Genomic DNA, 25174 nt, shown 5'->3' with positions numbered 1-25174 from the left:
ATTTCCCTCGCTGCCATCCTCTTACGCAGCTGGTGTGCCAGCATCCGACTAGCCTTTTCCCCATACTCGTAGGTCGCCCCTGCGCTTTCCTCCACTGTGCCTCCACCTTCCCTGTGGTCAACAGGTCAAACTCCGTCTGGAGCCGTCGTCCTTCCCCAAGTAATCTTTCCTCTGGGGCCTCTGCGTATCTCTTGTCCACTCTCAAAACCTCCCCCACTAACCTCTCCCTTTCCATGCCCTCTGTCTTCTCCCTATGGGCCCTAATGGAGATTAGCTTTCCCTTGATCACCGGCTTCAACGCCTCCCATACCACCCCCACCCACACCTCCCCATTGTCGTTGGCCTCCAAGTACCTTTCGATACACCCCCTCACCTTCCCACACACCACCTCGTCCGCCAGCAGTCCCACGTCCAGCCGCCACAACGGGCGTTGGTCCCTCTCCTCTCCCAGCTCCAGTTCCACCCAGTGCGGGGCATGGTCCGAAATGGCTATGGCTGAATGCTCCGTCCCCTCCACCCTCGGGATGAGCGCCCTGCCCAGAACAAAAAAATCTATCCGGTAGTAGGCTTTGTGTACATGGGAGAAGAAAGAAAATTCCCTGGCCTGCGGCCTTGCAAACCACCATGGGACCACTCGCCCCATCTGATCCATAAACCCCCTAAGTACCTTGGCCGCCGCCGGCCTCTTTCCAGTCCTTGATTTGGAGCGGTCCAGTGCTGGATCCAACACTGTATTAAAGTCCCCTCACATTATCAGGCCTCCTATCACCAGGTCTGGAATGCGCCCCAACATGCGCTTCATGAATCCTGCATCATCCCAGTTCGGGGCGTATACGTTTACCAACACCACCCACGTCCCTTGCAGCCTATCGCTCACCATTACATATCGCCCACCATTGTCCACTACAATAGTCTTGGCCTCAAATGACACCCGCTTTCCCACCAATATTGCCACCCCTCTATTCTTTGCGTCCAGTCCCGAGTGGAATACCTGTCCTACCCATCCTTTCTTAACCTGACCTGGTCCGCCACCTTCAGGTGTGTCTCTTGGAGCATGGCCACGTCCGCCTTCAGTCCCTTTAAGTGTGCGAACACTCGAGCCCTCTTCACCGGCCCATTCAGGTCCCTCACGTTCCACATTATCAGCCGGATTGGAGGGGTTCTCACCGCCCCCCCCCCCCCCACCCACCCCCCCGCCGACTAGCCATCTCCTTTTCTGGGCCAGTCCCGTGTCCACGCCTCCCTCACCCTCCAGTCCCCCAGACGGGGGGCCCCTGCCGCGACCACCTCTTCTGTGTCCCATTCCCTTTCGGCCAGTGCAGCAGCAACCCTTCCCCCCCCCCCCCCCCCGCTAGACCCCTGTCTATCTTTTTTGCTCCCCCCATGTCACTCCCGTAAGTCAGCTGACACCTGCTGACCCCGGCTTCCCCCGCCGTCCCATTGACCTCCCCGTGTGGGAGTCCCCCAATCTATCTGCGTTCCTTCGTCCCCCTTCCCGCCTTTCTTCCCGCGCGCGGGAAAAACACCGCGCTTTCCACAGCCCACTCCGCCCCCTCTGGCGCAGCTCCTGTTGCGCCTTGTCTCTCTCCCCAGACCAAGTAACATTCCTGCGCGTGGTTGATCCCCTATATACACCAACCATCACACATCAAGCCTCAAACATCCCCCCAACCCTCACAAACCCTCAGTTAGAGTCCAACTTTTCGGTTTGAATAAAGGTTCATGCCTCTTCAGGCTTTTCGAAGTAATACTGTTGGCCCTTATATGTGACCCACAGTCACGCCGGCTGCAGCATTCCGAACTTCACTCCTTTTCGGTGCAGCACCGCTTTGGCCCGGTTGAAACCCGCTCTCCGCTTTGCAACCTCCGTGCTCCAGTCTGGGTATATTCGGATCTCTGCATTGTCCCACTTACTGCTTCGCTCCTTCTTGGCCCATTTCAGGACCCACTCTCTGTCCGTGAACCACTGAAACCTCACCACCATCGCCCTTGGTGGCTCATTTGCCTGGGGCTTCCTCGCCAGCACCCGATGTGCCCCGTCCAACTCCAGCAGCCTCAAAGGGGCCTCCTTGCCCATCATCGCCCCGAGCATCGTGCTCGCGTATGCCCCGGCATCGGCCCCCTCCAATCCAACAGGGAGACCCAGGATCCACAGATTCTTTCTCCTCGACATGTTCTCCAGGTCTTCGAGTCTTCCCGTCCACCTCTTGGGTGGCGCCTCGTGCTGCTCCACTCTCACTGCCAGGCCCAAGAGCTCCCTCGTTCTGACTGACTCTTTTCTCTACCTCCTGGATCTTAACCTCGTGCGCCTTCTGGATGATCCCGAGTCCTTCAATTGCCGAAAGCATAGGCGCCAGCATCTTCTTGCGCATCGCCTCGCGCTGCTCCTCGAAGCAGCGCTTGATGAACTCCTGCAGCTCCCCTTTGTCTCTGGCCGCCGCCATTTTGTTTTCTTTCCCTCGCTTCTCCCGCTGCTCCAGTGCCGATTTTTTGGCTGTTACACTTCTGGCCCCTTTCATAGAAGTTGGAGGGGGACCTCTCTCTTCCCTTCCCCACGAGTTGACGTCAAAAAAGGTTCTGTTGGGGCTCCTCTAGCGAGCCCGAAAGTCCGTGGTAGCGGGAGCTGCTGAATCGTGCGGCTTAGCTCCGCATAGCCGCAACCGGAAGCAGTTGTGGATTTTATCAGATCAGCCACGATCTCATTGAATGGCAGATCATATTCCATCAACTGAACGGCCAACACCTGCTCCTCCCTCTTATAGTTTTATGGTAGCTGGGGGAAATATTTATTGAATGAATTAATAAATCAGAAATAAAAATCATCGTGTCATTTATAATACTCATGAAGCTATCGAAATTTCGCCAAGCCCTTCAGGAGAAGAAAGCTTCCCTCCTTAATCTCTCTGCCCCATATGTAACTCTAGTTCAACAATGATGGGTTGACTATTAACTATCTCCGATATTGCCGAGCAAGCAAGTCAGTTGATGGGAAGATGCTACAGAAAGTCAAATGTGAATTAAACCGCCCAATGTGCACCTTATCGAAAAGGTGGTTCACATCCGGCTCCTCAGGATGGACAGTTAATGCTGACTGTGTCACTGATGGCCATATGGCGGAAATGAATCCAAAACTGTTCAAAGTGCTGCAGATTCTGGAAATCTAAAACTAAAACAACAAAAAAGGCTGCTCAGCAGGTCAGTGAGCATCAGCAGAGAGAGGAACAGATTCACATTTCAGGGGGATTACCTCATTGACATAATTCTAAAGAGTAGAGCTGATTTTCCCGGTATCCTCGACCAATGTCCGTTCTTGAACATAAACCACAGATTAGCTGGTCACTTATCACATCTCAGTATGTGGGAGCTTGCTGTGCACACATTCCCTGCTCCGTTTACAACATTACAGCAGTGACTAAATTCAGCAAAATATATCAGTGAGTTTTAAGGGCGTTGGGATGACCTGAGGTCGGGTAAAGGGTTTTACAAAAGCAAGCTCTTTCCAAATGTTTACATTTTAAAATGCAAGTTGTAATATGTTGAAAGATCTGAGATTAATGTGACTATCGGTCACTCCTCTGCCTGATGTTTTAATTTATCTACTTTAAATCGGTTACTATTTCAATCAAATTAATATTCAGTGGAATAACAGCCTGGTTAAAGATGCTTCATTAATTGAGGCATCAGAACTTTCAGAATGAATACTTAATTTAAATGTATTTTTTATTTCAATTAAGTAACATTTGTTCTCATGGATGTTTCGAGACATTTTAACCAACTGTCAATATTCTTAAAATAACCCGCTATTTTGAGTTGAAACTAATCAATGTGACTGCGTTCATCTCGTTTTGCTGACATGAACATTTCATTGTGACCAGTGAGGTGTTTATGTAAATAAACACAGAAATAGAAGTCTCAGATTAGATGATAGACGGACAAAAACATAACAACTATTTCCCCACCGACACAGCACAGAAATAGAGGCAAAGATGCAAATAGATCAACGGATTCCAGTAGTGATTGTTTTTGGACATTTGTTTCTTTATCAGTTATATTAGAAAAAATTCATGATGACATCCATGTTCAGAATTAGGAAAGTGTCCTTCTAATCTCGAAATATAATGACATGCGAAATGTGTTCGTAGAGTTTTCCTGTATCTGATATCTGTGTCTTTCTCCTAACTGGTTCTGTCTCATGTCTCTCCACGATGGGCCATTGCCTTTAATCGACAACTTGAAGTCAACATGCGCCCAATATAGTCTCTCAGCCCAATCTCACCCCATTGGCTTCCAACTAAATGGATCGAATCCAATTAATTGGAATATATAGAGGGAGTTTTACTCTAAAATGTGGTTGGAGTATTCAATTACCTTGTAGTGTTTAATGAGAACTGTAGAGAAAAAATTACCCTGTATCTAACCTGAGCTGCACAGAGTGGTGAGCATTTGATGTGGCAGTGCCGAAGGATCTTTCCCTTTATCTAACCAGTCTGACAGAGATAGATAGTTTTTTGATTAATAAGGGGATCAGGGGTTATGGCGAGAAGGCAGTAGATAGGCTATGAGAAACATAACTGTCGTGATTAAATGCGGAGCACACACGAGTGGTCTAATCGTCGAATTTTGCTCCTGTGTCTTATGGTTTTATTGTAGGAAGACCATCTCTGGACGATCTTAGAATAGAAAGGTGCTTGATTGCCATCGCAGATATGGTGGGTGAAGGGCATCCTTCTGTATTGTAACCCGCTAATTCTCCATGACTCTATGTCAAGGTCTAAAAGGATTATCACTCATATAGGGTGGAGATTAACCTAAATTAATCCAATAATATTTTTGTCACAAGTAAGCTGACATTAGCTCTGCAATCAAGTTACTGTGAAGAAATCCTAGTCGCCACATTCCGGCACCTGTTTGGGTACGCAGACGGAGAATTCATAATGTCCAAATTACCGAACAGCACATCTTTCGGGACTTGTGGGGGGAAACCGGGGCACCCGATGGAATCCCACGCAGACACGGGGAGAACGTGCACAGTTGGGACTCTGGCGCTGTGAAGCAACAGTGCGACTGCGATTGGATCTAGTGCAGTGATTACTGATGCAAGGTCTAGACTAGCATAAACCGAGACAGGTTCTGGTGCAGAAATCACTGATACAAAGGTTGATTACCCTTAAATGATATAGGATATAGAGCAGTTTATCCTGTCTTGGATAGACAGGATAAACTGTCTTATCTGTCTCTTTGTCTCTTTACATCACACTAGGGCTGATTATTGATTCAGTGTCTGGAATATTATAAACTGAGGTAGGGTCTATTGCAGTCATTCCTGCTGTAGGGTCTGGATTAATATATGTGTAAAGACTTATTAGGTCAGATGATTAAAAACTTGGTCGACGAGGCAGGTTATGTGGGATGATTTTATTAAGGGAATTGAGGTAAAGACGAGTACGGATTGCATACCAGAGATTAGGGCCGAGATGCATGAAGACATCGCAAAGTGAAACAATTCATTCTGAAGATAACATTACGCCGTGATCGATTACAGTTGCAAAACTTAAGAACAATATTTAAATAAACACCAACACGAAAGGTCAATACCTTTTTGCAGAGAATTCACTTGCTCTTCTTAGCCAGATGAGAGTTCTATGATTGGGTGGACATTTATCCTGTGGGTACCAATCTGGGGATTCTGTGAAAGCACTGATCTGTCTAACATTGCCAGTGTATCAGATGATTGGTGAATATAAAACGAGGCAGGAATATAATCCTCGCCATAAAACAACTTTCCAATGGATAGAGTGTAACACAAGAGTAAATTCATCATTTTGAACAAAACAGAGATTTCCATTAACTTTTGGAAAGTGCTGTGCACCGGTGTTCGCATGTAGATCTGTCCCTCAAGCCCAGTTCATTACTGGGACGTTGGTAAAATATTAAACTCAATATTACCCACATGATAGCAGAGCAAATACAAATTTCATAGAACTACTTATAGGTATTAACAAAAATGAATATAATCTCCAAATCAACAATGATTGTACTCGTACAAACATGCAAATATATACAATCATTCGTTATATCGAGACAGGCAACAGGAACATGGTCCGGTAAAATATCAATAGTTAGGCCCTAGTGTGATTTAAAGAGACAAATTCCTGTGGAACATAAAAGAGGCGGAACTTAATGTAATATAATCCTATGCATGGTCTAATGTAGTATTAAATGCGTGTAACAGAAACAGAACAATGTAGTATAGACAGGGTTTACTTTAATTTAAAGAAAGACAGGGTCTCATTCGGCTTGAGAACGGATTTGATGTAATACAGTGACTTAAAAAATAGAGCAGGAGTAGACCATTCTGCCCTTCGAGCCTGCTCCGCTTTTCCCCGTTTCATTTGGTCCCTTTAGAGCTTTGATCCCCAAGAGCTATGTCTAACAGTTTCTTTAAAACATGCAAAATACCTTCGACTCAACTTCGTTCTGTGGTAGAGAATTCCACAGATTCACGGCTCCCAGGGTGAAGATATTGTTCCTCATCACAATCCTAAATGGTTTACCTCGTATTATTAGATGGTGACCCCTCGTTCTAGCTTCCCCCACCATCGGGACCATCCTTTCTGTATCCGCCCTGTCTAGTCCTGTTGCAATTTGATCGGTTTATAATTAGAGGGGGGGAATTAATTAATATCTAATTAATCAGTGTCCTCTTTTTCTGACCCTCCTGCCAGTGAATCAAGTTTCTTCCTTATTAATCGAACAAAACAATTCTTAATTTTGAACATTTTTACCAGGCCTTGCCATAACCTGCTCGGTTAAAGGAAAACAATCCCAGCTTCCAACCGCTCTGATCGTGCAGCTCATGCAGTGGGAAGATCAAATTGTACTTATGTTTCTGCCTTGCTTGCATTTAGATGCTATTTTTTGAATAACTGATATATTGTGTGGAGCCAATGGAATCCGATTCACCGTTAGCATCGTGTCAGCATAAGACCCAAGACTAATAAAAAACCAGCCTCTGAAAATTAAATTGACCCATGTCAGACTGGACCCATAGTTTGAACTTTAGATTCCCCGAGCAATGTTTCAGAATGTCAAAAAGCAAACCATGATAGGTTAACAGTCTTGTCTCAGTAGAATCAATATCACCTCCCACAACAGCTACCTGAGCACATGATCCAGACGTGTGATCCAATGCAGGAGTGTTTAATGTTCAATTGTTCCACCTTTTAGATGTGATGATATTACAGTCTTTGGGATAGTCTCGCAATATTATTACAAAACTGGTAATCTGGAGGTCTGAACTAATACTCCAGACACAGGAGTACAAATTCCACCAGGGCATATTGTAATGTTGTGAACAGTTTTGGTCTCCTTATATAAGGATAGATATTTTGGAGGCAGTCCAAAGAAGACTATTTCAGTAAAGCCCGAGTATGGAGGGATTTTCAAAGCTAGGTAGCATTTCACAGCACAGAAAGAGACCTTTCGACCCATTGTTACTCTACCTGTCAGCAGAAAAAGAAGAATCTGGCCTTCAATCACAGGCCTTTCGGTAAACAGCCAAACACGCTGACCAATTGCACTTCAGAGACTGACATGGGCAGAGCTTAAGCCGGTTAGGCCGACACGCATTGGAGTTTAGAAGAATGAGTGGTGAACTTTCTGAGATATATAGTGTTCTTAAGGGGTTTGACAGTGGAGACAATAGGGGTTGTTTCGGCTTGTGGGTGAGTCTAGGGCCATAGGGCACAATTTCAGAGTAAGGTGTCGCTCAGTTCAGACGAGGATGAGGAGGAATTTCTTCTCTCAGAGGGTAGCGATTCTGTGGAATGCTTTGCCGTAGAGAGTTGGCCTGATCAATAAATACGTTCAAGGCTGAGACAGGCAGATTTTTCATCAGTAAGGCAATCAAGGGTTATGGGAATGAGGCGGCAAAGTGGAGATGTGGATTTTTGATTTTTTTTAAATATATTTATTAAAGTTTTTTAACACAATTTTTCTCCCTTACAAACAATAAACCCTCCCCCCGGTAACAAACAAGCAAGAAATCGTGCGGAGCAAGATATATACATGACAAGATGATATATTTACATAACTTTGTACACTGGCCTTCTCCCGTACGTGCCAGTATCCCCAACCCTTCATTGTATCTCTTGATCGTCCACCCTCCCAGGCAGTCTCCCCTTCCCCCCCCCCTCCAGTGCGTTCCCCCCCCCCCACCCCCCCAGGTTGCTGCTGCTGACCGGCCTTCCTCTAACGCTCCGCGAGATAGTCTAGGAACGGTTGCCACCGCCTGTCGAACCCTTGCGCAGACCCTCTCAAGGTGAACTTAATTCTCTCCAACTTTATGAACCCAGCCATATCATTTATCCAGGCCTCCACGCTAGGGGGCTTCGCCTCCTTCCACATTAGCAAGATCCTTCGCCGGGCTACTAGGGATGCAAAGGCCAGAATGCCGGCCTCTTTCGCCTCCTGCATGCCCGGCTCATCCACTACTCCAAATAGTGCTAGCCCCCAGCTTGGCTTGACCCGGACTTTCGCCACCTGAGATATTGCTCCCACCACTCCTCTCCAGAACCCCTCCAGTGCCGGACATGAGCAAAACATATGGACATGGTTCGCCGGGCTCCCCGAGCATCTTCCACATCTGTCCTCTACCCCAAAGAACCTACTCAACCTCGCCCCCGTCATGTGAGCTCTGTGAACCACCTTAAATTGTATCAGGCTGAGCCTGGCACACAAGGAGGAGGAATTAACCCTACCTAGGGCATCAGCCCACCAACCTTCCTCGATCTCTTCCCCCAGCTCCTCCTCCCATTTACCCTTCAACTCTTCTACCAGTGCTTCCCCCTCTTCTTTCATCTCCTGGTGTATTGCCGACACCTTGCCCTCCCCGACCCATACACCCGAGATCACCCTGTGTGAATTTCTTGTGCCGGGAGCAATGGGAATTCCCTCACCTGTCGCCTCACAAAAGCCCTCACCTGCATATATCTAAAGGCGTTTCCCGGGGGTAACTCGAACTTCTCCTCAAGTGCCCCTAGACTCGCAAACTTCCCGTCAATGACCAGGTCCCCCATTCTTCTAATCCCCACCCGATGCCAGCTCTGGAACATCTTCCCCGGGACAAACCGGTGGTTACCCCTGATCGGGGACCACACCGATGCTCCCATTGCACCCCTGTGCCGTCTCCACTCGCCCCAGATCCTTAGCGTTGCTGCCACCACCGGGCTCGTGGTGTACTTTGACGGCGAGAGCGGCGGCGGTGCCATCACCAATGCCCCCAGGCTCGTTCCTTTACAGGACGCCATCTCCATCCTCTTCCATGCCGCCCCCTCTCCCTCCATAACCCACTTGCGGATCATCACCACATTTGTTGCCCAGTAGTAGCTCCCCAGGTTTGGCAGCGCCAACCCTCTTTGGTCCCTACTGCATTCCAGGAACCCTCTCCTTACCCTCGGGGTCTTGTTCGCCACACAAACCCCATAATACTCCTACCTACTCTCTTTAAAAAGGCCTTAGTGATCACGATGGGAAGGCACTGAAACACAAACAGAAACCTCGGAAGGACCACCATTTTGACCGACTGCACCCTACCCGCCAGCGAAAGTGGTAACATGTCCCATCTTTTGAAATCCTCCTCTATTTGCTCCACCAGCCTCGTCAGATTCAGTTTATGTAGGGCCCCCCAACTCCTGGCTATCTGGATCCCCAGATACCGAAAACTCCCCTCCGCCCTCCTCAGCGGTAGGTCCCCTATCCCTCTTTCTTGGTCCCCCGCCTGTAATACAAAGAGCACTCTTCCCTACATTGAGCTTATAGCTCAAAAAGTCCCCAAACTCCCTTAGAGTCTGCATGACCTCCACCATCCCCTCCATTGGATCCACCACGTACAGCAACAGGTCATCCGCATATAGCGACACCTGAATCTCTTCTCCCCCTCGGACCACCCCCCTCCATTTATTAGACTCCCTCAATGACATGGCCAATGGTTCGATCGCCAATGCAAACAACAAGGGGGACAGGGGGCACCCCTGCCACGGCCCTCGGTACAGTCAAAAGTACTCCGACCTCCGCTGGTTCATCACCGGGGCTCTGTAAAGGAGCTTAACCCAACTGATAAACCCTCCCCCGAACCCAAACCTACGCAGCACCTCCCAGGTACTCCCACTCTACTTGGTCAAAGGCCTTCTCCGCGTCCATAGCTACCACTATCTCCGCCTCTCCGTCCACCGATGGCATCATCATCACGTTTAAGAGCCGCCGCACGTTACTGTTTAATTGCCTGCTCTTTACGAATCCCGTCTGGTCTTCATGGATCACCCCCGGGACACAGTCCTCGATCCTCGTGGCCAGCACTTTTGCCAGGAACTTTGCATCCACATTGAGGAGCGAGATCGGCCTGTACGATCCACATTGCAGTGGGTCCTTGTCCCGTTTAGGATCAAATAAATTGTCGCTTCCGACATTGTCGGAGGCAGTGTCCCCTCCTCTCTTGCCTCATTAAAGGTCCTCACTAATAGCGTGGCCAACAGGTCGACGTACTTCCTGTAGAACTCCACCGGGAATCCGTCCGGTCCCGGGGCCTTCCCCGCCTGCATGCTCCCCAAACCCTTGCTCAGCTCCTCCAACCCAATTGGTGCCCCCAAACCAGCCACCTCTTGCTCCTCCACCCTCGGGAATCTCAGCCGGTCTAGGAATCGTCTCGTCCCCTCTTCCCGCGCTGGGGGCTGGGATCTGTACAGCTCTTCATCGAAGGCCTTAAATACCTCGTTTATTTTTGTCGTACTCCGAACTGTGGCACCCCTTCCATCTCTGACTCCCCCTATTTCCCTCACTGCCATCCTCTTACGGAGCTGGTGTGCCAGCATCCGATTAGCCTTTTCCCCATACTCGTAGGTCGCCCCCTGCGCTTTCCTCCATTGTGCCTATGCCTTCCCTGTGGTCAACTCCAGCAGCAACCCTTCCCCCCCCCCCTTCCCCCCCCCCCTTCCCCCCCCCCCCCCCCGCCCCCCGCTAGATCCCTGTCTAGCTTTTCTGCTCCCCCCATGTCACTCCCGTACGTCAGCTGACACCTGCTGACCCCGGCTTCCCCCGCCGTCCCATTGACCTCCCCGTGTGGGAGACCCCAATCTATCTGCGTTCCTTCGTTCCCCTTCCCGCCTTTCTTCCCGTGCACGGGAAAAACCCCGCGCTTTCCACAGCCCACTCCGCCCCCTCTGGCGCAGCTCGTGTCTCTCTCCCGCCTTGTCTCTCTCCCCCAGACCATGTAACATTCCTGCGCGTGGTTGACCCCCTATATACACCAACCATCACACATCAAGCCTCAAACATCCCCCCAACCCTCACAAACCCTCAGTTGGAGACCAATTTTTCGGTTTGAATAAAGGTCCACGCCTCTTCAGGCGTTTCGAAGTAATAGTGTTGGTCCTTGTATGTGACCCACAGTCACGCCGGCTGCAGCATTCCGAACTTCACTCCTTTTCGGTGCAGCACCGCTTTGGCCCGGTTGAAACCCGCTCTCCGCTTTGCAACCTCCGTGCTCCAGTCCGGGTATATTCGGATCTCTGCATTGTCCCACTTACTGCTTCGCTCCTTCTTGGCCCATTTCAGGACCCACTCTCTGTCCGTGAACCGGTGAAACCTCACCACCATCGCCCTTGGCGGCTCATTTGCCTGGGGCTTCCTCGCCAGCACCCGGTGTGCCCCGTCCAACTCCAGCAGCCTCAAAGGGGCCTCCTTGCCCATCATCGCCCCGAGCATCGTGCTCACATATGCCCCGGCATCGGCCCCGTCCAATCCTTTAGGGAGACCCAGGATCCGCAGATTCTTTCTCCTCGACCTGTTCTCCAGGTCTTCGAGTCTTCCCGCCCACCTCTTGGGTGGCGCCTCGTGCTGCTCCACTCTCACTGCCAGGCCCAAGAGCTCCCTCGTTCTGACTGACTCTTTTCTCTACCTCCTGGATCTTAACCTCGTGCGCCTTCTGGGTGATCCCGAGTCCTTCAATTGCCGAAAGCATAGGCGCCAGCATCTCCTTGCGCATCTCCTCGCTCTGCTCCTCGAAGCAGCGCTTGATGAACTCCTGCAGCTCCCCTTTGTCTCTGGCCGCCGCCATTTTGTTTTCTTTCCCTCGCTTCTCCCGCTGCTCCAGTGCCGATTTTTTGGCCGTTACACATCTGGTCCCTTTCATAGAAGTTGGAGGGGGACCTCTCTCTTCCCTTCCCCACGGGTTGACGTCAAAAAAAGTTCCGTTGGGGCTCCTCTAGCGAGTCCGAAGGTCCGTGGTAGCGGGAGCTGCCGAATCGTGCGGCTTAGCTCCGCATAGCCGAAACCGGAAGCAGTTGTGGATTTTATCAGATCAGCCACGATCTCATTGAATGGCAGATCATATTCCATCAGCTGAACGGCCAACATCTGCTCCTCCCTCTTATAGTTTTATGGTAGCTGGGGGAAATAGCAATTGAATGAATTAATAATTCAGAAATAAAAATCATCGTGTCATTCATAATACTCATGAAGCTATCGAAATTTCGCCAAGTCCAGCAGATTTACCAATGTCCTTCAGGAGAAGAAAGCTTCCCTCCTTAATCTGTCTGCCGTATATGTAACTCTAGTTCAACAATGATGGGTTGACTATTAACTATCTCCGATATTGCCGAGCAAGCAAGTCAGTTGATGGGAAGATGCTACAGAAAGTCAAATGTGAATTAAACCGGCCGAAGTGCACCTTATCATAAAGGTGGTTCCCATCCGGCTCCTCAGGATGGACAGTTAATGCTGACTTTGTCACTGATGGCCTTATGGCGAAAATGAATCCAAACTGTTCAAAGTGCTGCAGATTCCGGAAATCTAAAACAAAAACAACAAAAAAGGCTGCTCAGCAGGTCAGTCGGCATCTGCAGAGAGAGGAACAGATTCACATTTCAGGTGGATTACCTCATTGATATAATTCTTAAGAGCAGAGCTGCTTTTCCCAGTATGCTAGACCAATGTCCGTTCTTCAACTGAAATGACAGATTAGCTGGTCACTTATCACATCTCAGGTTGTGGGAGCTTGCTGTGCACTAATTCCCTGCTCTGTTTCCAACATTACAGCAGTGACTAAATTCAGCAAAAATATATCAGTGAGTTTTAAGGGCGTTGGGATGACCTGAGATCGGGTAAAGCGTTTTACAAAAGCAAGCGCTTTCCAAATGTTTACATTTTAAAATGCAAGTTGTAACATGTCGAATGATCTGAGATTAATGTGACAATAGATCACTCCTCTGCCTTACGTTTTAATTTAAATACTTTAAACTGGTTACTATTTCAATCAAAGTAACATTCAGTGGAAAAATAGCTGGTTAGAAGATATGCTTTATTAATTGAGGCTTCATAACTTTCAGAATGAATACTTAATTTAAATCTATTTTTCTTTCAATTAAGTAACATCTGTTCTAATGGAAGTTTCTATTCATTTTAACCAACTGTCAATATTCTTAAAATAAACCACTATTTGGAGTTGAAACTAATCAATACGTGAATGTGTTTATCTCGTTTTGCTGAAATGCACACTTAATTGTGGCCAGTGAGATGTTTATGTACACAGAAATAGAAGTCCCAGTTTAGATTGTGGACTGAGAAAACAAAACAAATGTTTCCCCACCAACACAACACTGAAATAGAGGCAAGGATGCAAATAGATCAACGGATTCCAGTAATGCTTGTTTTTCGACATTTTTTATTCACCAGTTATATGAGAAAAATTTCATGATGATATCCATGTTCAGAATTAGGAAAGATTCCCTCAAATCTCTAAATATAAGGACCTGCGAAATGTGTTCGTAGAGTTTTCCTGTATCCTATCTCTCTCTGTGCCTTTCTCATAACTCTCCACGATGGGTCATTGTGCTTAATCGACAACATGAAGTCAACATTTGGCCAATATATTCTCTCAGCCCAATCGCACCACATTGGTTTCCAACTAAATGGATTGAATCCAATGAATTGGAATACGTAGAGGGAGTTTAACTCTAAAATGTGGTTGGAGCATTCAATGATCTTGGAGTGTTTAATGAGAACTGTAGGACAATTTTACTCTATATCTGATCTGGGCTGCACCTGGTGGCGAGGATTTGATGTGGCAGGGCCGGAGAATCTTTCCTTGTACTTCACCAAGCTGCCGTGACCTTGGAGCATTTGTTTGCCCAGGGTGGAGCAAGCTTTACTTGCATGTAACCTGCACTAAACCTGCCCTGTGAGTGTTTGTTATGAATATGCACAGGGAGATTTGCTCCGTATCTGAACTCTGCTGGACCTGACCTGGGTGAGTTTGATGGAAAAATGCAGAGGTTTCTTTACCCAGTAACTAACCTCACTGTCAACCTGTCTTGGGGATCTCGGAAGGAAGAGTGCAGAAGAGCTTTTACCTGGCATAGAACCCTTGATTTCCAGGCCTTTAATGTGTCTAAGCGAGTTATTCCATAAAATAATTTCATTCCATATAATAATAATCGCTTATTGTCACAAGTAGGCTTCAATTAAGTTACTGTGAAAAGCCTCAAGTCGCCACATTCCACCGCCTGTTCAGAGAGGCCGGTATGGTAATCGAACCTGCGCTGCTGGCATTGGTCTGCATTGCAAGCCAGCTATTTAGCCCGCTGTGCTAAACCAGCCCCTCATGAAATCTGCAGCTGCTCTGGGATTGTTTGATGGGGACAGTTGATTGAAGAAGTCCTGGCGACACCTTGCCACCAAGCAATGATGCAACTGTCCTGCGAGTGTTTGAAGGGACAGTAGGCCCTGCCTTTGTATTGTACCAGGCCGTGAACCCACCTCTGTTTATGTTATACTACTTCGTACCCGTGTCAGTTTATATTCAATAAGGATCTGTTTCTGATTTTTCATATTAAACTAGGCCACCAATTAGAGGACATGCCTTGATCAATAAGGAGTTCAGGGGTTATTGGAAGAAGGCAGGAGAATGGGGATTCGGAACATATCGGCCAGGATTTAATGGCGGAGCAGTCTCGATGGGTCGAATGGCCTAATTCTGCTCCTATATCTTATGGACACATGGAACCTGTTTGTCTCTGTTTACATTAACCTAGAACCTGACTCTGTTTCTATTAATTTAAACCTGTCTCTGTATTAAATTAGACACAGCCTCAGTTCTGCATTGGGCCATATCTCTGTTCATATTACATTGGGCCCGGCCTCAGTATTTGCTGCGGTACACCATGCACAATAATGTCGAAAGTGGCTGGGGTGGAAATTGTGAAGATAAAGAAAAACTGAGATAACAGTAATAATGTAAAATTCTTCAGCGAGCAATGCTGATCTATGCCCAGATAAACGTCGCCATCTGTCTTGTCAGCACCCTAGTTGTGTGTACATACAACCGCAGATCTCCCTGATCTTCTTGCACCCATTTCAAATTGTGCAACTTAACTTCTATTGCCTGGGCCTAGTGCAATAAACTAAGGGAATGGACCAGTTGTAATTGTGCAACATAAGCAAAGGACCATTAGATAAATAACTGAGTGCTTAATGTTACAGCAACATTCATTCTCTTCACAACGGCCACACAGTAGCTGCAGTGTGTAACATCGACGGGATGCACTGCAACAACTCGCCAAGAATTCTTCAACAGCACCTTCCATACCCGAGACCTCCGAGAATCACAAGGGCAGCAAGCACATGGGAACATCTGCATCCTCCTACACATACAGCTCTCTGGGGCAGAAATTGGTCTTGGGCATTGGCAAAGAAGAAATGCCAACTGAAATCTAATTCCGCTAACTGCACTGAAAATTAATATCAAATGTTGCATCGCACACACTGTAGACATTATACATCCCGCTTCAGGCTGTTGCCATATACTGATTTCTTGTCCAAAATATGTATTTAATATATTATATTTCCATCTCAAAGACATGTGGAATAATGCGCCCACAGTTAAAAACAGAGGTATCATCTGGTGCATTAATAAAAGTGAGCAGGTCTCGGAAAAAATAGGCAGATTCAGGATCAAATATAGAATCCCTACAGGACAGAAGGTCACTCGGCTCATAGCATCTGCACCTACCTATGAAAGATCACCCTCCCCCATCCCCCGCCCTTGCACCATGACCTGCGCAATTTAGAATGGCCAATAAACTTAACCGCCGCATCTTTGGACTATGGGAGGAAACCGGAGCACCCCGGAGGAAAGCCACTCAGACACAGGGAGAAAGTGCAAACTCGGCACGATAGTCAAGAATTGAACCCTGGAGCTATGAGGCAGCAGTGCTAACCTCTGTGCCACCGTCCCGCCGGTAACATAAGCAGAGACTGGGTCTAGTGCAATCTAAACTGAGTTCTGGTCTAGCGGAGTGTCGACTGATACAAATTCAGACACAAACAATGCAGCAATAAGAAGGATATTGTACAATACAAGAATAACAGGCAGGCCCTAGTGTTGTATAAACAGGGACATGGGCAGGTGCAGCATTAACTAAAGCAGGATTTACTTTATTAGAATCTAACTATCTAGTAGAGTAATAAGTGAGACAGAACCACATGTGATGCAAACAGAATGTTGTTCCAGTTTACGATGCACAGATAAACGTTCTGATGCAGTAACGATTGTGACGCATTTCTTGCCAGATTAACCTAGACATGGATCAGTGCGTCATAATTAATGATTTGTAATATAAACAGGGTGTGGGCTGGTATATTAACAACTGATATTCAGCCGAGTGCAGGAAAACTGAGAGAGAGCCTGTTGCAATGTGATAGAGACACGGCCGAGTGTACTTTAAACCGAGGCGGGGGCTAGGTGAATGTAAGCTGAGCGATATGTTTAAAATGATTTAATAGGATCTTGGCATCACCAGTAAGTCAACATTTGATGCCAATTCCTAATTGCCCTTGAGAATGTGGTGTGGAACCCTCTTATTGAACCATTGCATCCCATCCTGAGCAAGTGCTGATCGGAAGGGATTCCAGGATTTTGACCAGTGACAGTGAAGGAACAGAAACATAGTTCCCATCAAGATGGTGTGTGGCTTGGCGGGGAACTTGCAAGGCCTACTGTTGCAATGCATCGGTCGGGCCTGGTCCTTTTAGATGGCTGAGTTTGTGGGTTTGGAAGGTGCTATAGAAGGAGGCAGTTGCTGCAGTAGATTCTTGAATATCGTTCACGCTGCTAGAATTGTACACCCGTGATTCAAGGAGTGAATGTTTAAGCTGGTCGATGGGGTGTTGTCGAGACGGCTGCTTTGTCCTGGATGGCGTCGCGATTCTCTCGTGTTGCTTGAGGGGCACATGTGAGACAAATGGAGAACATTCAGTTAAACTCCCGACTTCTGCCTTACGATGATGGATCTGGGTTAGGAAGTCAGGAGGTGAGATACTCACTGCAGAATTTCCAGCCACTGAGCTGCTCTTGTAGCCATATTATTTAAAAGAGTCTTCCAATTCAGTTATTAATCAATGAAAATCCAGAGGATGTTGATAGTGGGGGATTCAATCATGGTAGTGTCATTTAAAATCCAGGGGAGATGGTTAGAATCTCCCTTTTTGGGATGGTCATTGCCTGACACTTGTCAGCCCAAGCCTGAATGTTGTCCAAGTCTTGCTGTATATGAAGACAGACTGCTTCAGTATTAGAGGAGTTGAATATGGTGCAGAACATTTCGTAATCATCAGCGAACATCCCACTTCTGACCTTATGATGAATTGAGAAGCTAGGGCCGGGGACATTATGCTATGGACTCTATATGTGACAGGGTGATCCTTGACACTCCTCATGAAGTTGCTGATGATCGAATGCGGACTGACAGGGAAATAATTAGCCGGGTTGGATTTTTCATGCCTTTTGTGGACGGGTCATGTTTGGCAATGTTACACATTGTTGGGTACATGCCAGTGCTGTACCTGTACTGGAGGAACTTGTCTGGGGCGCAGCCAGTTCTGGAGCACAAACCTTCAATATTGCTGCTGGAATGTTGCCAGGGATAATGCATTTGCAGCGCCGTCTGCCATTTCTTGATATCGTGTGGAGTGAATCAAATTTCCTGAAGACTGACACCCATGATGGTGCAGACCACCGGAGGAGGCCGAGATGGATCACCCTCTCGGCACCTCTGGCAGAAACTTTCAGTCTTGTTTTTTGCTCTGACGTGCTGGGGTCCCCCATCATTGAAGAGGGGGATTTTATTGAGGCTCCTATGCCGGCTTTTTGTTTATTTATTCATTAATATTCAGGACTGGATGTGGCAAAACTGCAGAGATAGATCCTGTATATTGAAAATAGGATCACAGTGATTGTGTGATATAAACATTGACAAGTACTGGTGCAGTATTAATTTAAACAGACTGTTGTGTATTATAAACAAAGACAGAGTCGAGTCTGACAAAAATACAGATGAAGTCCAATTTAAAATTAGCAGAGACAGCAGTAATTATTGAGGCAATGGTAATGCAAGGCATCTCGATTTAAATTCCATCTGCTGGCCAAAATTTGCAATTGCAGTTACTGTGAAAATGTCGCTGTCAGGTATAATCTATGATGTTGATGTATCCATAATCCATTTCCACAAATGTAATATCACATCGCCTTCTGCGGGAGGTGCCAACATTTAAAGTGTAACTAATTGCAGGTGTCGCTGACTGATTCTCCCACATTGAGATCAGCACCAGAGCAAAGCGGCTCAATTCCTGGTCATGCATTTTTGTTCATCTTTGTTAAATAGAGAAATGTTTACCTGGGCGTTGTCTGGAGTCTATGGGAAATGTAACATTCATCTAACAAACATAGTGTTGGGGAGAGTTTATTGATTCATTATACCACCTGGAAAATGGTTGGGGCCATTGTCTCCGAAGGTTCCCAGGAAGTTAACATGGGATTTTAATTTTAAAGGTGAAATGTGGGTGTGCGTGGAAGACAGAGAGAATGCATGTGTGAGAGACTGTGTGTGTGTGTGTGTGTGTGAAACACATGTTGCGCACAACTAAATTTCACAAAGGTCACGGCATCCTTCTATTTCCAATAGATACACAGCAAATAGTTCCACAAATGTTGCACCTGAAGCTCCCAATTGTCTTCTGGGTTGTCATTTTCTCGGTTTGTGTCGATTTCAAAGCTGCTAAATCCACTGGTCCTGGTGGTTCACACCAGCCCGCCGGAGGTGTCGCCATTATTTTCAGTTTGCAGCTGGTGACTCCCAAGTGTGATGATCAATGTTTAGGTTCAGGGACATTATGTCACACTTGGAAGAATCATTGAAGCGGAATATCGGGCTTCCCACTGGATGCGTGGCTCCGGCTACTTCGCAAAGTGGAAATTCCTTGGTCGTGTGACCATGTCACATTTAGGGACCATACTGGAAATGTGCAAACCACCTATTTTTAATTGTCTCAAAGAGACTTGCAAACTCTGTCTTTGAGAGAACTGCCGCATTTCTGATTTTGTCCCGCCAGTAAATATCCATAATGCATTGCGGACAACAAAGATGAAATTGGCTGAGCTATTTTTCTTGACAGCTGTAAGTCTTTGTTTCACATCCATACAACAAGGTTCTGAGAGCTCGGGCCTAATAAACCATCAGCTTGTTCCAAAGGGTCAGCTTGATGTTATTCCATGGACATTCAATGAGTAAAACAAAGGTCGGATCTGCTTTCCCCATGTCAGCATCACATTCTACTTCAAGGCAGCCTCTCAGCGCGGAAACTCGGCAGCAGAAATTATCGCCTGCTCTTATTTTGTGTAACCATTGGCGAAAGTGCAACACCTTGTCCCACGACCACGGTTTTCCTCATACTACTCATTGGTAAGGAAGAACAAGTTACAGGCACCGGAGACATAGTTTCTGTAGATGATGTTTTGTTTGGATGATTCCGCGTAGAGGAATTCTCTGTGGAGGATGTATTGTGATTATGTCTCCGTTTTGATGACTGGAAGGTTGTAGAGGTTGCAGCCTGGCCAAGTGTGCAAGTGGACTTCATCCATATCTTCAGGGAAGGCGAAGATCAGCAGGATGCTGTCCAATAAAGTTGGGTGTGGGACACGGTCCTCTTTCATTCAATTATTCACTTAGAATCTGTCGGAAGTGGAATCATCAATCTGTACAGTGTTTTGCCAGGGAAAGAGTGAATGAAACAGTGGAGCTTTAGCAGACAGCCAAATGTCTCCAAATCGTATAGTCCCTGCTCCGCTGACGGTGCCGAACGTTTATTGAGATTGATGAAAGTAAGGTGAAGGGGTAGACGTGTGGCAGAGGGAGCAGATCATGTCCAGAGTAAATCTTGCGACATGAATACCGCACCTTGCTTCCAGCTACATTCGGCCTGCAAGCAGATGAAGTATTTAAAGTATGAAACTAGCAGAGGCCTTCCCAGTGCTGCTATGAATGAGATATGTCAATAGTTGCTGCAGTTTCCTCTGTCCACTTTGCTTTCACATATTGGTTATGATTTTGCATCATGAATCTCCTGTGGGATGGGTTATATCTTCCAGCAGAGAAGGAGCAGGCCATAAATGTTCAGAAACATAGTAATTATATTCACAGTTTTTCATTTATTTATGAACATAAATAATTAGATTCACCAACTCCCATCGTTTCACAAAGATTACAACAGTTTTAAATTAAGTTATACGGTGTGGGCGTCGCAGGCTCGCCATGATTTATTGCCATCGCTAATTACCCTTCACAAAGGGCGGTGAACTGCGTGTTTGAACCTCTGCCGTCACTCTGGTGCAGGCACACCGACGATGCTGTTAGGGAGGGAGTTCTAGTCATTTGAACCAGCGACAGCGAAGATTCGGCGATATATTTCCAAGTCCGGATAGTCAGTGATTTGGAGCGGAATGTCCAGGTGGTGATGGTAGAAATGAAAATGTCTGTACCTAATGTGACGTTATTGCACCTTTCAATCCCGATTTGTTATTACACTGTTTTGGAAAGTAATTCAAAGTCTGCAGCTGTCCACTGAGTTTCGGGTATTTCTGTTTTCACATTAATATGTTTTTAGTCTGGTGTCTTCATTAATTTGGGTGAGGACATCTTGAGTGACTTATTGTACATGAAATGACCACATGTTCCAAATATTACCGTCCCTCCTCAACGTAATCATGTTCCCGCTTTCTGTCATTGAGATGAAGATTCACCATCAGCAGAGAAGAACACCAGCACCACAGGAGTATCTCCAGTTTCCTCCTAGTAACGCCCAGCTGGTCTGTTCCCAATAGTCTGGGGATGGAATTCACCCAGAAAATCTTCAGCCACCGATTGTATCATTCTGACGCAAATTATAAAGGACCAGCTTTAATTTGTGAAGTCATCAAGCGCAAAATTGAGAATGTAGAACAGCATCTTTCAGGACCATCTAGCCATCCATCCATCAACCCCATTCACTGATTCCTCAATCAACATATTTAGGCATCCAATCAACATCCATCCCTACATCAAAGCAGTAATCCTTTTATCTTTTGGTTGGGTGGTGGGGGAGTATTAATGCCATTGAACCAATAATGCAAAGGCTCAGGCTAATTCTGTGGGAACTCGCGAACAAATCCTACCATGGCCGGTGGGGGAATTTGAGTTCAATTAATAAATCTGGAATATAGACTAACTGTGTCCATGGAATCCCCTCCGCTTCACCAATGAAGGAAATGTGACATCCCTCCCTGGTCTCACCTACATGTGGCTCCAGTCAGACAGCAACATGTCTGACTCTTCAGTTCCTTCTGAGCTGCCCAGCAAACCGCTCAATTCAACAGCAATTAGGGACAGGGAACACATGGTGGTCTTGCCAGTGAGTCCCACATTCCATGGAAGCATGTAGGAAAAAAGACAGAATATCCATGTTGATCTGTTACAAATGTCTGATAGTCTAATTGTATTTCTATCCATCATCACAATGTTATGAGATGTGGGAGAGATCTCCAGCCGGCTGTTGTTGCTAAGAGGGTCAAGAAAAGCTGGATAACTCTCCTTTCCTGAGATGGGAACAGTTCAGATAGGTTCGCAATTTAAAACGTAAAATGATCTCCAGTACTGTTGCTGGGTAGATTTGTTTATAAATAGTCCTCATTGACAATGTTAAGAGTTTGAAGTTGGCTTGCAGCCAAACGGTCAGTACTGAGGAAACAGATCTCTGAAAAAAAAATCCAGATGTTTCCTGTAAACAACTTTGAACATTTGAGCCTGCCTGCTGCAGGCAGTTGGATTGCTGCCAAATACTGTGTGGGGCAGATTAGCCTGAATATGAATGGACAAAATGGGATTTATCCATTCAAACAATAAATGTTTCAGTCGCACATGAAGTAAACGTTTTAAATGGTGTTCCATCTAAATAAATATATTCAGTGAATGCTGTGATCACGCTGAGGCTAGACGCGATCGGAACATTGTAAACTGACCAGATGCTATTTAATTTATATTAGTTCCGAGTAAAGGTCACTGTAGTCACTGAAGTCCGTTTGTTAAGAACCTAATGAAGTGAGAGTGAGTGGTGTTGATGGACCCAATCCACAAGCCCAATAAGACGAGGTACTTAAATAAAATCATAAAACTGCCTTGAACCCGCCTGAATTCTTGGAATATTCTCCGAATTGTTGACTTCATTTAAACGGAGGCGTCACTTATACCTGATTAACACCGTGTTCTGTGCAGTTTAATTTGTGCTGATTTCCATTATTATTTAACAGTCCCTCTCATTTCTGCCAATGAGTGGAGAAATGACCAGTTCATGACCTGCTTCAGTGGAAGATAAAACATTTATTCTTGTGATATTGTGTAATATTCCGCAAAATCCTGATAGCCTGTGTTCCCAACATAGCGAATGTTAGACAGCCGGTGGCCAGTGAAATTAGCGGCATTGATTTGGATGCTGAAGGATAACTTTGCTGATCGCCCTATCCGTTCTGATTCATTCTGTCAAATGTTAATGTCAATTTTATGTTTGCAAGCGGGTTTCTTTTACCGCCTATTTTCACAGGACTGTCTGAGGCTCAGGGACAGTTCCAGAAATGTAAGGAGTGACATTGTGTAATGTTAGGAGCCTTGTCTGCAGCCCCGCAATGCTCAGTGATAGCCATCCGCACTGCAAATGGAATCACCTTGTTCATTCCCGCATTCCGACATAAATCGTCAACAATTCCTCTGATAAATGATATATTTTTACAAATGGAATGGGGACCCGGAGTGTTGCAAATCAGACTGACATACAACCTATTCCCTGACAAAATAATTAGTCTTTTTAAGATCATCTCAATATATTGGAGTAGAAATAAAGGGACTGAATTTGCAATGGAATAGTTATTTTCTTAACAGATGAGCAAACGTAATTTCGCAATGGGGACATTATAAAGAATCAATTCAGGGAAACAAATATCCCGCTACAGATAAATGTCTATTTGATAATAACCCATAGTAAATCTCCGGGTCCATTCTGTAGGGGGGGGGTGGGGAGGGGTCCGGGGCGGGGGGGGGGGGGGAGGTGGGACGTGGATCCAGTCGCCGCCTCCACCAGGGAATCAACAGGCGGCGCCTGGAAACCCGCCCCTTCTGCCGGGTATTTAAATACCGCTCACTGGGACCCGAATCCAACAGTCCGGGAGCTGGTTTGTTCACTGAGTTCCTGACACAACCATTTCCCCCAAATGACCAGAAGGATGAGGTGGGCCATTTCTCTCAGTTTGTTGCTGACTTTCTTATCCCGTGAGTAGTTTTTAGTGTCCAAGTCTCTCACTGTTACTGTCTCAGTGTTAGTCTCTCTCTGGAATGTTCCAGACTCACCAATCATTTCACCAGCATTAATCCTCGGGCTTTTTGATATATTTTTACAGGTGTCCAGTCGGAGGTTGTGTTGACTCAGCCGGAGGCAGAGAGCGGGCGTCCCGGCGGCTCCCTGAGACTGACCTGTAAAACCAGCGGCTTCGATCTTGGCAGCTACTACATGCACTGGGTCCGCCAGGTTCCCGGACAGGGGCTGGAGTGGCTGCTTTACTACCAAACTTCATCCAGCAACAACTACGCTCCAGCAATTAAAGATCGATTTACTGCGTCCAAAGACACTTCGAACAACATCTTCTCTTTGGCCATGACGAACCTGAAGACCGAAGACACCGCCATCTATTACTGTGCAGGATACCACAGCGCGAGGAACCAGGGCTGGACCCGCACAAGAACAGCTCGAGAGGGAATTCAGCAACTTGCACCTTAACCTGAAGGTCAGTACTTGATTCAAATGTAATTATTTATGGCAATGATCAGAGTCAAAACACAAGCTGCTTCTTACATAACTGACACAGGGAAAATTAAACAGTAAAACCGAACAAACCAATCGATTTGAAAGTATTAGCTTTTGTCTGTTGATGTTTACTGTTAACAGTTTCAGTAATTACAGACCTGGATATACTCATCGTTGTATTATTTCTGATACTTGGAGAAAGTCTATGCACATTGCGTTTTATGAACTGCTGCCTAAATTGTAAATTCGATCAGAAGTAATCGTCTATTTGAAGTGAATATTGAGCGGCAGGACTGAACAGAGAGTGAGTGCAGTTTTTGTGCGGGTGTCTGTCACTGTGACTACAGTGGATCACAGTGCTGTGCACAGCGACATCCTCATACAAAAACCTCAGTGAAAGAGTTTGTCCAAATTGGTGATCAGGGCCACAGCAGGATTGTCAACGTAAATGAGGCTTAAATAAAACACAATATTAGTTTGTAAAAAGGTATAAAAATCTTCCACTTTATCATTGTTGACCGACACGCTAAATGTGCCCAGAGGGTTTAAAAGTGTTCCGATCCTCTTTATAAATGTAATGACCAGGACAAGCTGAAATAACTCAGATTCGCTCTTGGAAGAGACAGAGTTAGCTTTTTGAGTGAACAGTGAAATTAAATCTCTGTATTTTACAGTTAACAGTCTGCCGCAGTATTTGACACGCTGTGTCTCACTGTGATACCTGGCACAGCAGTTACTGTCAATACAAAAAGCCCCTCAGCACTAATTAACTGAGGCTGGCTCAGTGCTCGCTTTTACAATCCAACTTTATTTACAGTAAATAATTATTTATGTCCAGCACTGCCCAAATAATAAGATTTAATATGGAAAATCTGTGACAATTATTCACTCAACCGTTGGTATTTTCAAAAACATGTTCTTGTGTTGATCTGTGAAATATAAAACATTAAGGTCATTTTTG

The 25174-nt window shown here is 46.2% G+C and overlaps 1 protein-coding gene across 1 annotated transcript in view; it reads left to right on the top strand.

Moving 5' to 3' along the window:
- Positions 1 to 25174, top strand: part of LOC140419119 (uncharacterized) — a 439103-nt gene that overhangs the window by 112499 nt on the left and 301430 nt on the right. The gene's annotated exons all lie outside the window — the stretch shown is intronic.

The sequence above is a fragment of the Scyliorhinus torazame genome, chromosome 5, assembly GCF_047496885.1.
Source record: "Scyliorhinus torazame isolate Kashiwa2021f chromosome 5, sScyTor2.1, whole genome shotgun sequence".
In the NCBI taxonomy this organism is placed as follows: Eukaryota; Metazoa; Chordata; class Chondrichthyes; order Carcharhiniformes; family Scyliorhinidae; genus Scyliorhinus; species Scyliorhinus torazame.
This window is presented reverse-complemented; position numbering and strand designations above follow the sequence as displayed.